Source organism: Rhinoderma darwinii, chromosome 2 (assembly GCF_050947455.1).
Source record: "Rhinoderma darwinii isolate aRhiDar2 chromosome 2, aRhiDar2.hap1, whole genome shotgun sequence".
NCBI lineage: Eukaryota > Metazoa > Chordata > Amphibia > Anura > Rhinodermatidae > Rhinoderma > Rhinoderma darwinii.
The window spans coordinates 114,198,198-114,210,468 of NC_134688.1; positions in this window are offsets into that span (position 1 = coordinate 114,198,198).

Here is a 12,271-nt window from a genome sequence, read left to right on the forward strand (position 1 = left end):
TCTCCGTCCCTGTGCCTACTTCTCCAGGAATGTTCTCGCCCACTGAAAGTAACTATGACGTGGGCAACCGCGAACTCTTAGCCATTAAATGGGCATTTGAAGAGTGGCACCACTTCTTGGAGGGGGCTAGGCACCAGGTAACGGTCCTTACCGACCACAAGAATCTTGTTTTCCTAGAATCTGCCCGGAGGCTAAACCCGAGACAAGCTCGATGGGCGTTGTTTTTCTCTAGATTCAACTTTGTGGTCACCTATAGGGCTGGGTCTAAAAATATTAAAGCTGATGCACTGTCGCGTAGCTTCATGGCCAGCCCTCCTTTGGAGTCAGATCCTGCTTGTGTTTTGCCCCCAGGTATAATCATATCATCTGTAGATTCTGACTTAGTCTCCGAAATTGCGGCTGATGAAGGTTCAGCTCCCGGGAACCTTCCTGAGAACAAGCTGTTTGTTCCCCTGCAATTCCAGCTAAGGGTACTCAGAAAAAATCATGACTCTGCACTATTTGCCCATCCAGGCATCCTGGGTACCAAGCACCTCATTGCTAGAAACTACTGTTGGCCTGGGTTGCCTAAAGACGTTAAGGCCTACGTCGCCGCTTATGAAATTTGTGCTAGGTCCAAGACTTCCAGGTCCCGACCAGCGGGCTTACTATGTTCTTTGCCCATTCCCCAGAGACCTTGGACCCATATCTCCATGGATTTTATCACCGATCTGCCTCCATCTCAAGGCAAGTCGGTGGTGTGGGTTGTAGTAGACCGCTTCAGTAAGACGTGACACTTTATGCCCCTCAAGAAACTACCCAATGCCAAGACGTTAGCTACCTTGTTTGTCAAACACATCCTGCGTCTCCATGGGGTTCCGGTCAATATTGTTTCTGACAGAGGGGTACAATTTGTTTCATTGTTTTGGAGAGCTTTCTGTAAAAAGTTGGAGATTGATGTGTCTTTCTCCTCGGCCTTCCATCCTGAAACTAATGGCCAAACTGAGAGGACTAATCAGTCTCTAGAACAATATTTAAGGTGTTTTATCTCTGACTGTCAATATGATTGGGTCTCCTTCATTCCCCTCGCCGAATTTTCCCTTAATAACCGGGTCAGTAACTCGTCAGGGGTCTCCCCCTTTTTCTGTAATTTTGGGTTTAATCCACGGTTCTCCTCCATTTCACCTGGTGGTTCCAACAATCCCGAGGTAGATGTCGTTCATCGGGAACTGTGCACAGTCTGGGCCTAGGTTCAGAAGAACCTAGAGGCGTCCCAGAGCATACAAAAGACTCAGGCAGATAGAAGACGTTCTGCTAACCCCTTGTTTGTGGTCGGGGATCTGGTGTGGCTATCTTAAAAAAATGTGCGCCTTAAAGTTCTGTAAATAAAAATTTGCTCCCCGGTATATAGGGCTGTACAAGGTCATTGAGGTCCTTACCCCTGTCTCCTTCCGGCTGGAGTTACCCCCATCTTTTCAAATACAATACAATAAATTCATGCCTCCCTCCTGAAACGCTGCTCCCCGTCCTTGGCTACCTCGAGTAAACCTCTGGTCCCTGTTCCCACCCCTGAAGGGGTAGAATTCGAGGTGGCCAATATTGTGGACAGCAGGATGGTCCAAGGCTCCCTCCAGTACCTGGTGCATTGGAGAGGATACGGTCCTGAGGAGAGGACTTGGGTACCCGTCCGGGATGTTCACGCTGGGGTATTGCTCAGAAGGTTCCATCTTCGGTTCCCCAATAAGCCAGGTCCACCTAGGAAGGGTCCAGTGGCCCCTCATAAAAGGGGGGTACTGTAAAGGATCTGCCAGACACAGATTCTGTGTCGACGCCCGTGGTTAATCAGTCTGCATCTGCTCCTAGGTCTGATAGTGTGACTCGATCTGCTACCACTCAGGCTGGTAGGCTGAGGAGTGGGAGAACCTATCACAGCCTGGCCAGACGGAGCTAGCTCCCGCCCTCAGTCTATTTATACCTTCATTTCCTGCTCTTCCTTTGCCTGTGATTTCGTCTGGTTTCCTGGCTCTGCTGTTCCTGCTAGTACTATTGACCTCTGCTTCAAATTGACCCTGGCTTTACTGACTACTCTCCTGCTCTGCATTTGGTACCTCGTACACTCCTGGTTTGACTCGGCTCGTTCACTACTCTTGTTGCTCACGGTGTTGCCGTGGGCAACTGCTTCATTTCCCTTAGCTTCTGTGTACCCTTGTCTGTTTGTCTGTCGTGCACTTATTGAGCGTAGGGACCGTCTCCCAGTTCTATGCCGTCGCCTAGGACGGGCCGTGCAAGTAGGCAGGGACTGAGTGGCGGGTAGATTAGGGCTCACCTGTCTGTCTCCCTACCCCGACATTACACCTGGTCCTTATTCCACCAGGTCAGAAGGCCGGCAGGAGCAGTAGTCAGAAATGGGCTGAATGGAGTGGTAGCTGCACACGTGCTATCCAAAGAAGAAACGATCCATGATCGAATATGTCGGAGTTTGGCAGCTAGGTAATACAAATGAAAGTGAGGCAGGGCAAGACCCCCCTGTTTCTTGGTGCATCTAAAAGTGATTCGTCTCAATTTAATTCTAGACGACTGCCATATAAAGGGAATCAGAATGCTATCTACAGTTTTGAAGAACACTTGGGTTATTGGGCAACAGACATGCTGTAGGGTATATAGGAGCTTGAGAAGGATAATAATTCTGATCAAATTAATTCTGCTAACGACCGAAATGGGAAGCGGATGCCAGATGGCCACCTTATTTCTAACCCACCCCAGTAAAGGTGCAACATTACGTTAGTGAAATTCTGCAACTGAAGGTGTTATGTCAATTCCTAAGTATTTAAAACTGGATGAGGGGACTAGGGGTATACCACGGGATGCAAGTTCTGCTGAGTTTGCATAAATGGGGTATAAGGCCGACTTATCCTCATTGATGAGCAGGGGACCCCATTTCTCACCAAGCCTCCAATGTCTGGAGCAGCACGGAGCTGAATAGCTAGCACCACAATAGCTATCGCGAACAATGTAGGGGAGAGGGGGCACGAGGATAAGTGTCCATTGGCAAGAATCCTAGCCTCAGGGGAGACGTATAATAGACGAACCCACCTTATAAAGTTAGGTCCAAAGCGAAAACCTGTAGACATGCCCATAGAAACCTCCATTCCAAGGAATCAAAGGCCTCTATCCCCAGCACACTAGCACTCTATCCCCAGTCACATCATGTTTAACGAAGTTATGTATAACGACCTTACACAGGTTAATAGAGGTAAACTTACCTGGCATGAAGCAGGTTTGGTCCGGATGGATTATGGATAGCATAACTCGGTTGAGTCGGAGCGCCAGAACCTTAGCCAGCAATTTACAGTCACAGTTTAACAAAAAAATTGGCCTATACAACCCGAAATCTTGAGGGTTCTTCCCTGGTTTGGGTAGAACTATTATAGAGGCTTCATATAGGGATGCAGGAACAACACCGTTATCAAAACGATCTTGTAACGTAGCCAACAGATGGGGAGTTAATTCCTTTGCATATCTTTTATATATTTCTGGTGGGAGTCCGTCTAGGCCAGGGGCCTTACCAGAGGGAAGAGCTTTAATGGCTATCGATAGCTCTTTTTCAGTAATCGGTGCCTCCAAAAGTGCCACCTGTGCTTCATCCAATTTGGGGAAAGTAATCCCACTTAGATAAGTTTGTATTTCGGTATCTGACCTGCGTAACTTAGAAGTATAGAGGGAGGAATAAAATTATTGAAAGCAGTGGGCAAGGGATATTACCGATCTGTGAACCACACCCTGTGTATCGCGTATGGCAATAATGGCCTTCCTGATTCCTAGCTAGAAATGCAAGCATATCAATACCTATAAAGTCCAAGCCAAACAGAACCATTTCAACAAACGTTCATATATATCAACACTAGAAATAGAATACCTATAGAAACATATATAGACACAATAAGTCCAAAAAATAATAACCAATAGTACAAAATATAGCACTATCCAGAATATCGAAAATACCTTTATTAGAACATAATAGAAATTCTAGATTCTAGAAATGTAAGCAACTTAGCTGACTGATTACCCAATTCAAAATTTCTCTGCTTCTGGAAAATACAATGATGTTGTGCTTTGACTGCCAACTGAGAGTATGATCTATGTAGGGAGCGCCAGGATGTTAAATTGGGCTCTGTTAGATCGGAGATATATTGCGCCTCAGCTTTGGTCACCTTTAGTCACTTAGGTCATCTTCAGTAGCACTAGTGATTTTTTTGATGAATGATACAGAGTATTTGAGGCATCCTTTTAAATAAGCTTTAGCCACATCACAGGCATTAGAAGATGTTGGAAAGTCAGTATGTGTTGCAAAAAACGTTGACAGTTGGTCATGTATCCTATCTGGTTCAGGAAATCGCGAGAGCCAGAAAGGATGTTTACGCCACGGTGGGGATGAAACAGGAGAAGCCACTAGTAAAGCCAATAACTGTGGGGGGGATGGTCAAAAATACCCTGGGGAAGTAGCTGAACATCAGACAGGAGCAGCATCGGTTGGGGCGATATGAAGGTATTATCAATTCTCGATAGCGAATTGTGGGTAGAGGAGTAACAAGCATAACACCTGGTGATGGGGTGCATGGCAGGCATCTACCCAGCCGGACCTCTCGATCTACCGGCTCAAGGGGGAAGGACGCCTAGGGGGGACAGGAGCCGGGGAGCGAGAGAGGCAGTTTAGGGTGGGGTTGATGAGTAAATTAAAATCTCCCGCACAAACAACCAAATAGTCAGGGTGATTCAGAGAGAAAAGGAAAGCCTGCTTCAATATACCAGTATCTGTGTGTGGCGGATTGTAAATGAACATAAATAAGAGCTTACAGTCATCAATCGTGCAGGCTAAGAATACAAAGCAGCCCTCGGGGTCTGCCCTCACATCTCCCACCGTAAACCTCAGACCTCTGTGAACCAGAACAGATACTCCTCTAGAATATCTAGAGTGGGATGCATGATGCCCATCTGTGCCTGAGGGCAGAGTATTGTTGTTGCATAAGATGCGTTTCCAGGAGGCAAACGATACCAGGAGTGTAGCTTTGAATGAAGGAGAATGCTAGATTCTTTTTCAACGGATCGTTTATGCCTCTAATGTTCAATATTAAACATTTTAACATCACATTAGCCATTTACAGTTAAAGGTGTAAGGACCCAGCAGGAGAATGTAACAAGGCGAACCCCCCGCGCTATTCATGCATATATACAAATCAAGAGAACAAAAGCTGTCAAGTGCAAAAAAACATAAGACAGAACTGGTTATACCACATATCAACCTCAGGGGTACGTCCAGAGGACATCAAAAAGCAAAAGATAGAACTTGGATTGTCAAATAGCAAGGCCATATGGAGCCAAGCCCAAAATGTCCCACTCCCCCTTCCCACCCACCAAACACCCTCCCCACCTACTCTATACCCCAACATGGTAGGCTTCCCAAACAAGTAAAAAGAAAAGTAGGTTACACTAACTAGCAGCCACGGAGCTGTAGGCCGGAGCGCCGGCTGTCATCTGGATTTCTGAATCCTCCATGAAGATCTGAATATGAGGCAGGAGCGCAAATCAGCAGCTTGTGCAGAAGATGGACGGCACACCAGCCAAGTCGAAGCATCACCAGGAGTTTCAAAGAATTGGACCCGATTCTCCCACACAACACGGAGGCAGGCAGGAAAAGCCATAGAATAGGATATCTCCTTTACGCGGAGACATTTCTTTACAGCGATGAATGTAGCCCTTTTCTTTTGAAGGTCGACTTAAAGTCAGGAAAGGAGACCCCGGCTCCAACCACCGTGATGGGAACTTTCTGTCTCACCAGTAGGAGGATCTGGTCCCGATTATGGCAGTTTAGAAGTCGCATGAGGAACGGGCGTGGAGGGGCTCTTGGGGGTAGAGGTCTAGTGGGGACCCGATGGGCCATTCCAACCACAAAGGCAGATAACATGGCTGTCGCCCCAAATATTTCTTGTAGCCATTTTTCAGCAAAATTTTCTGGACGCTGACCCTCCACATGCTCAGGTAAGCCAATGATCCTCACATTGTTTTGGCGCAGCCAGTTCTTCAAGTCGTCAGCTTTGGATTGCCAGGCTGCTGCCGCTGAAGCCAGGGAGTTAACTTTACCAGACATTGGGGTAGCTGGAAAAATTACCCAATAGAAGAAACCAGCACAGCGTATCATACAACTGCTCTGTACTCTGTTCCGAACTGGAATAAGGTGTGCAGAGCAGTGACAACTTAAAACACCCTATACAGACCGACCAATCGCAGCAATAGCACCACCGCCACCTCCCCCATGCCGCTTGGTAGTGATTGGTGCTGTCCTTTGATGGCCAGGTGTATGTGCATTGCTTACCTGGGGAAAAGATGACATAGGATGCACTATGAGAAGAAGGCAAGCCAGTGTAGGTTGTATGATGCTCTGGGCAATATTCTGATAGGAAACCTTGGGTCCAGGCATTCATGTGGATGTTACTTTGACATGTACCACCTACCTAAACATTGTTGCAGACCAAGTACACCTGTTCTTGGCAATGGTATTTCCTAGTGGCAATTGCCTCTTTCAGTGGATAATGTGACCTGCCACACTGTAAAAATTGTTCAGTAACATGTTATTGTTCAGTAACATGTCTTAAGCCAATCAAGCATCTATGGGATGTGCTTGATAAACAAGTCTAATTCATGAAAGTCACACCCAACAACTTACAGGACATAACCCCTTAAAGACCAGGCCAATTTGAGTTTTTTCATTTTCATTTATTTCTCCTCGCCTTCTAAAAGCCATAACTTTTCACTTTCTTCGTCGACATAGCCATATGAGGTCTTGTTTTTTGCGGGACAAGTTTTAGTTTTTCATGACACCATTTATTGTACCATATAATGTAGTGGGAATCAGAACAAAAATTATTTGTGGGGTGAAATCGGCAAAAAATAGCGATTACACAATTTTTTGGAGGATTTTGTTTTCAGGGCGTCCATCAGGCGGTAAAAACTACTTATTCACCTTATTCTACAGGTTGACACGATTAAGGCAATGCCAAATTTAGATGTTTTTGTTTTATGTTTTACAATTTTTAAAAAAAATAAATCTATTTGCTAAAAAAAATAAAAATGTTTTGTGTTGCTATGTTCCGAGAGCCATAACTTTTTTTATTTTTCCATCAATTTAGCGGTGTGTGGCCTAAATTTTGCAGGGTGAGCTGTAGTTTTCACAGATACTATTTTGGGGTACATGCGACTTTTTGATCACTATTTATTCCTTTTTTTTGGAGAGCTAAGGTTGACAAAAAAAGAGCAATTAGCATGTTTTATTGACTTCTTTTTTTACGTCGTTCACCGAGCGGGTTAAATAACGTTATATTGTAATAGTTCTGACTTTTACTTACGCGGCGATACCAGTTATGTTAAGTTTAATTTTTTTTAACATTGCTCTTTTGAACTTTTAATATTTAACTTTTTTTGGAACATTATAAAAATCTTTATTTAACTGTTTTTTACTTTTGTTTTTTACTTTATTTTTCTATGAGTCCCCCTAGGGGACTTGAAGCAGCGATTGTTGGATCGCTTTCATGATATACTGCCATACTAATATATTGCAGTATATCCTAATTCTGACAGTGTCCTTTGAAGCCCTGCCAGAGGCAGGGCTTCAAAGGAGTACAAAGATGGCAGACCTGGGGGCCTTCATTAGCATAACACAGCCTTCAACCGCTGAGTATGGAGCAAGCTCAGCCCGCGAGCCCGCGCCATACTTCTCATTATGTGCATGTCGTTAAGGGGTTAAACACCCCGGGCAGGGGCGTAACTAGGAAAGACTGGGCCCCATAGCAAACTTTTGACTAGGGCCCCCCCCCTCTGCTGGGTATCACGCAACCCCCCCCCCTTTATAGATAGTGCCTCCCTATAGATTCCACCACACAGCGCCCCCCTATAGATAGCACCATACACAGCCCCCTGCAGATAACGCCATACAGCCCCCCCTGTAGAGAATGCCATACAGTCCCCCCTGTAGAGAATGCCATACAGCCCCCCCTGTAGATAATGCCATACAGAACCCCCTGTAGAGAATGCCATACAGCCCCCCCTGTAGATAATGCCATACAGAACCCCTCTGTAGATAACGCCATATAGCCCCCCCCCCCAAAAAAAAACGGCCTATAGTTTGTCCTACAAAAGACATGCATCCCCTATCCACAGGATAGGGGATATATGTGTGATCGCTGGCAGCGATAAGGAGAATGGGGGACCGAAAGTCCCCCGAAGTTCTCCATGACTAACCTCGGACTTCCGGCGTCTGCGCAGTTCAATAAAAATGAAAGGAGCGCTAGTCACGCATGCGCACAAGCGCGACCGGCGCTCCATTCATTTCTACGGAGCTGCCGACACAGACCCCGGAAGTCCGAGGTTTGTCATGGAGAACTTAGGGGGGACTTTCGGTCCCCCGTTCTCCTCATCGCTGCCAGCGATCACACATGTATCCCCTATCCTGTGATTAGGGGATACATGTCTTATGTAGGAACAACCCCTTCAGTGGCGTCGCGCTGTAGCAGCCATAGCGGCTGCTAGCGGAGCCTGCGGCCATGGGAGGGGGCCGTGCCGGCGGGTGGCACGGGCCCCCTCATGCTGCAGGCCCTGTAGAAGTCGCTACGGCTGCTATAGCGGTAGTTACGCCACTGCGTATAGGTTTGTACGGCGTATAACTACAGCTCCCAGCATGGCCTGAACAATGATAAGGATATGCTGGGAGATGCGGTTTCACAAAAAAAATCCTATCACCATCATCTCGCTGCAGATCATACAGTGACTACATTACTGATTAGAGGCAGAATAAACATTTACATTAAGTGACTCACCGGTGACGTCTCAGATTCTAGTTCTTTTCTTCTCCCTCCGGCTCAGACATCTATGATGGATTTCTACCGGCCATGACCCATTTCTGCAGTTTTCCGTTCAGATGTCTTCAGCTTCTCACTTTTAAAACATTTCTGCACCTATAAACAAAGTTAAAATTCTCAACACATCTAAATATAACTGTCACAAACACACAACATGCCCCCTGTAGATAGTGACCTACATAGAAGCCCCTATAGATAGTGCCCACATATGGACTCCAGAGCTGCAAGGCAATAGTGCTAACCACTGAGCCACCGTGCTGCCCTACATATAGCTTCCCCTATAGTTATTGCTCCACGTATAGCCCACCTCTGTACATAGTGTCTCACATATAGCTCCCCCTGTATATAGTGTCCCACATATAGCCCACCCCTGTAGACTGTGCACTACATATAGCCACCCTGTTGCTAGTGCCCCACAGGTAACCCACCCCTGTATATAGTGGCCCACATATAGACCCCCCTGTATATAGTGGCCCACATATAGACCCCCCTGTATATAGTGGCCCACATATAGAGCCCCCTGTATATAATGGCTCACATATAGAGCCCCCTGTATATAGTGGCCCACATATAGACCCCCCCCCTGTATATAGTGGCCCACATATAGAGCCCCCTGTATATAATGGCCCACATATAGAGCCCCCTGTATATAGTGGCCCACACCCCCACATATAGACCCCCCTGTAGCTACTGTCCCACATATAGACCCCCCTGTAGCTACTGCCCCACATATAGAACCCTATATATAATAGCCCACATAAAGATGACCCCTCCCCCCCACTATAGATAATGCCATTCGCATTTTTATGAGGGAAAAAAAACAAAAACTTGACATACTCACATTCTCCGGTTCCCACGCTGTTCACTGGCGATGCAGACATCCTCTCTTCTGAGCATGTCTGCAGGAGCTGAACGAGCGTCCTCCAATGACGCTGATTGGCGGGGCAGAATGACTTGCCCCGCCAATCAGCACCTTCTAAGCATGGAAGCGGCGCGATGATGTCATCGCGCCGCTAGCCAATCAGTGTCATTGTAAGGCACTGGATGGTCAGGCACGGAACATGCCCGGCCATTCAGCGCTAATACATGTATTTGGCTGCCGCTAGCACTGGGGCCTCCTCCGGTGCTAGCGACACCTACAGGCATGAGAGGGCCTGTGTAAGGCTCGGCGTCGCGGGCCCCACAGTAGCGACGCTACCGCTGTAGTAGCCATAACGGCTGCTAGCGGCGCCACCGGGCCCCCTCAAGCCCCGGGCCCCGTAGCAGCCGCTACTGCTGCTACCGCGGTAGTTACGCCACTGACCCCGGGGTTTCCACGTTCTAACAACTGATGACCCTGCACCGATCCGACACTCTGGCTGCCTCCGGGCATCGGACAATGTTGCCGAAAGCAGATCAAAGAATAGCGACCAAGCTGCAGTACTGCAGCTGGACTCCTATTCAAGTGAATAGGAGCAGAGCTGCAGTTCTGCCAAACAGCCGCTATGCAGTGGTCGGAGCCATCTGCTTCCGGCTCCAACAACTGTATACCATTCGAAACATTCGATGCATGTAGGCAGCCGGAATGGTGGATGGATGCGGGCCCAGATGTCGGACACACCGATCATATACTGATGACCTATCCGCTGTATAGGTCACCAGTTGTCAGAAAGTGGAAAACCCCCTTAAAGTATCTGCTGCTAACCTCTTTGTGTCAGATACCAAAGGACCCTTCAGAGGTCTTGTGGAGTCTATGTCTCGATGGGTCAGAGCTGTTTTGGTGGCAGAAGGGGAACCTAAACAATATTAGGCAGTTGTTTTTAACCCCTTCCCTCATTAGCCACATTTGACCTTCCTGACAGAGCCTCATTTTTCAAATCTGACATGTGTCACTTTATGTGGTAATAACTCCGGAATGCTTTCACCTATCCAAGCGATTCTGAGACAGTTTTCTCGTGACACATTGCACTTTAAGTTACTGGCAAAATTTGCTCGATATGTTCAGTATTTAATTGTGAAAAAAAACAAAAATTAGCGAAAAATTGCAAAAATTAGCATTTTTCTCAATTTAAATGTATCTGCTTGTAAGACAGGCAGTTATACCACACAAAATTGTTGCTAATTAACATCACCCATATGTCTACTTTAGATTGGCATCGTTTTTTGAACATCCTTTTATTTTTCTATGACCTCACAAGGCTTAGAACTTTAGCAGAAATTTCTCACATTTTCAAGAAAATTTCAAAAGGCTATTTTTACAGGGGCCAGTTCAGTTGTGAAGTGGTTTTGAGGGCCTTATATATTAGAAACCCCCAAAAAGTCACCCCATTTTAAAAACTTCACCCCTCAAAGTATTCAAAACAGCATTTATAAAATGTTTTAACCCTTTACACATTTCACAGGAATTAAAGCAAAGTAGAGGTGAAATTTACAAATTTCATATTTTTTTGCAGAAATAAATTTTTAATACAATTTTTTTTATAACACAGAAGGTTTTACCAGAGAAATGCAACTCAATATTTGTTGCCCAGTTTCTGCAGTTTTAGGAAATATCCCACATGTGGCCCTAGTATGGTAATGGAATGAAGCACCGGCCTCAGAAGCAAAGGAACACCTAGGGGATTTTGGGGCCTTATTTTTGTTAGAATATATTTTAGGCACCATGTCAGGTTTGAAGGGCTCTTGCAGTGCCAAAACAGTAAAAATCCCCCAAAAGTGACCCCATCTGGGAAACTACACACCTCAAGGAATTATCTAGGGGTGTAGTGAGCATTTTGACTGCACAGGTTTTTTACAGAAATTATTGGAAGTAGGCCGTGAAAATTAAAATCGACATTTCTTCAAAGAAAATGTTGGTTTAGCGATTTTTTTTCTCATTTCCACAAGGACTAAAGGAGAAAAAGCACCGCAAAATTTGTAAAACAATTTCTTCCGAGTAAAACAATACCCCACATGTGGTAATAAACGGATATTTGGACACACGGCAGGGCTTAGAAGGGAAAGAGCGCCATTTGGCTTTTGGAGCTCAAATTTAGCAGGAATGGTTTGAGAGGCCATGTCACATTTACAAAGCCCCTGAGGGGACAAAACAGTGGAAACCCCCCACAAGTGACCCCATTTTGGAGACTACACCCATTGAGGAAATTATCTAGGGGTATAGTGAGCGATTTGACCACACAGTTTTTTTGCAGAAATTATTGGAAGTAGGCCCTGAAAATAAAAATCTACATTTTTTCAAAGAAAATGTAGATTTAGCTAATTTTTTCTCATTTCCAGAAGGACTGAAGGAGAAAAAGCACCACAAAATTTGTAAAGCAATTTCTCGCGAGTAAAACAATACCCCACATGTGGTAATAAACGGCTGTTTGGACACACGGCGGGGCTTAGAAGGGAAAGAGCACTAT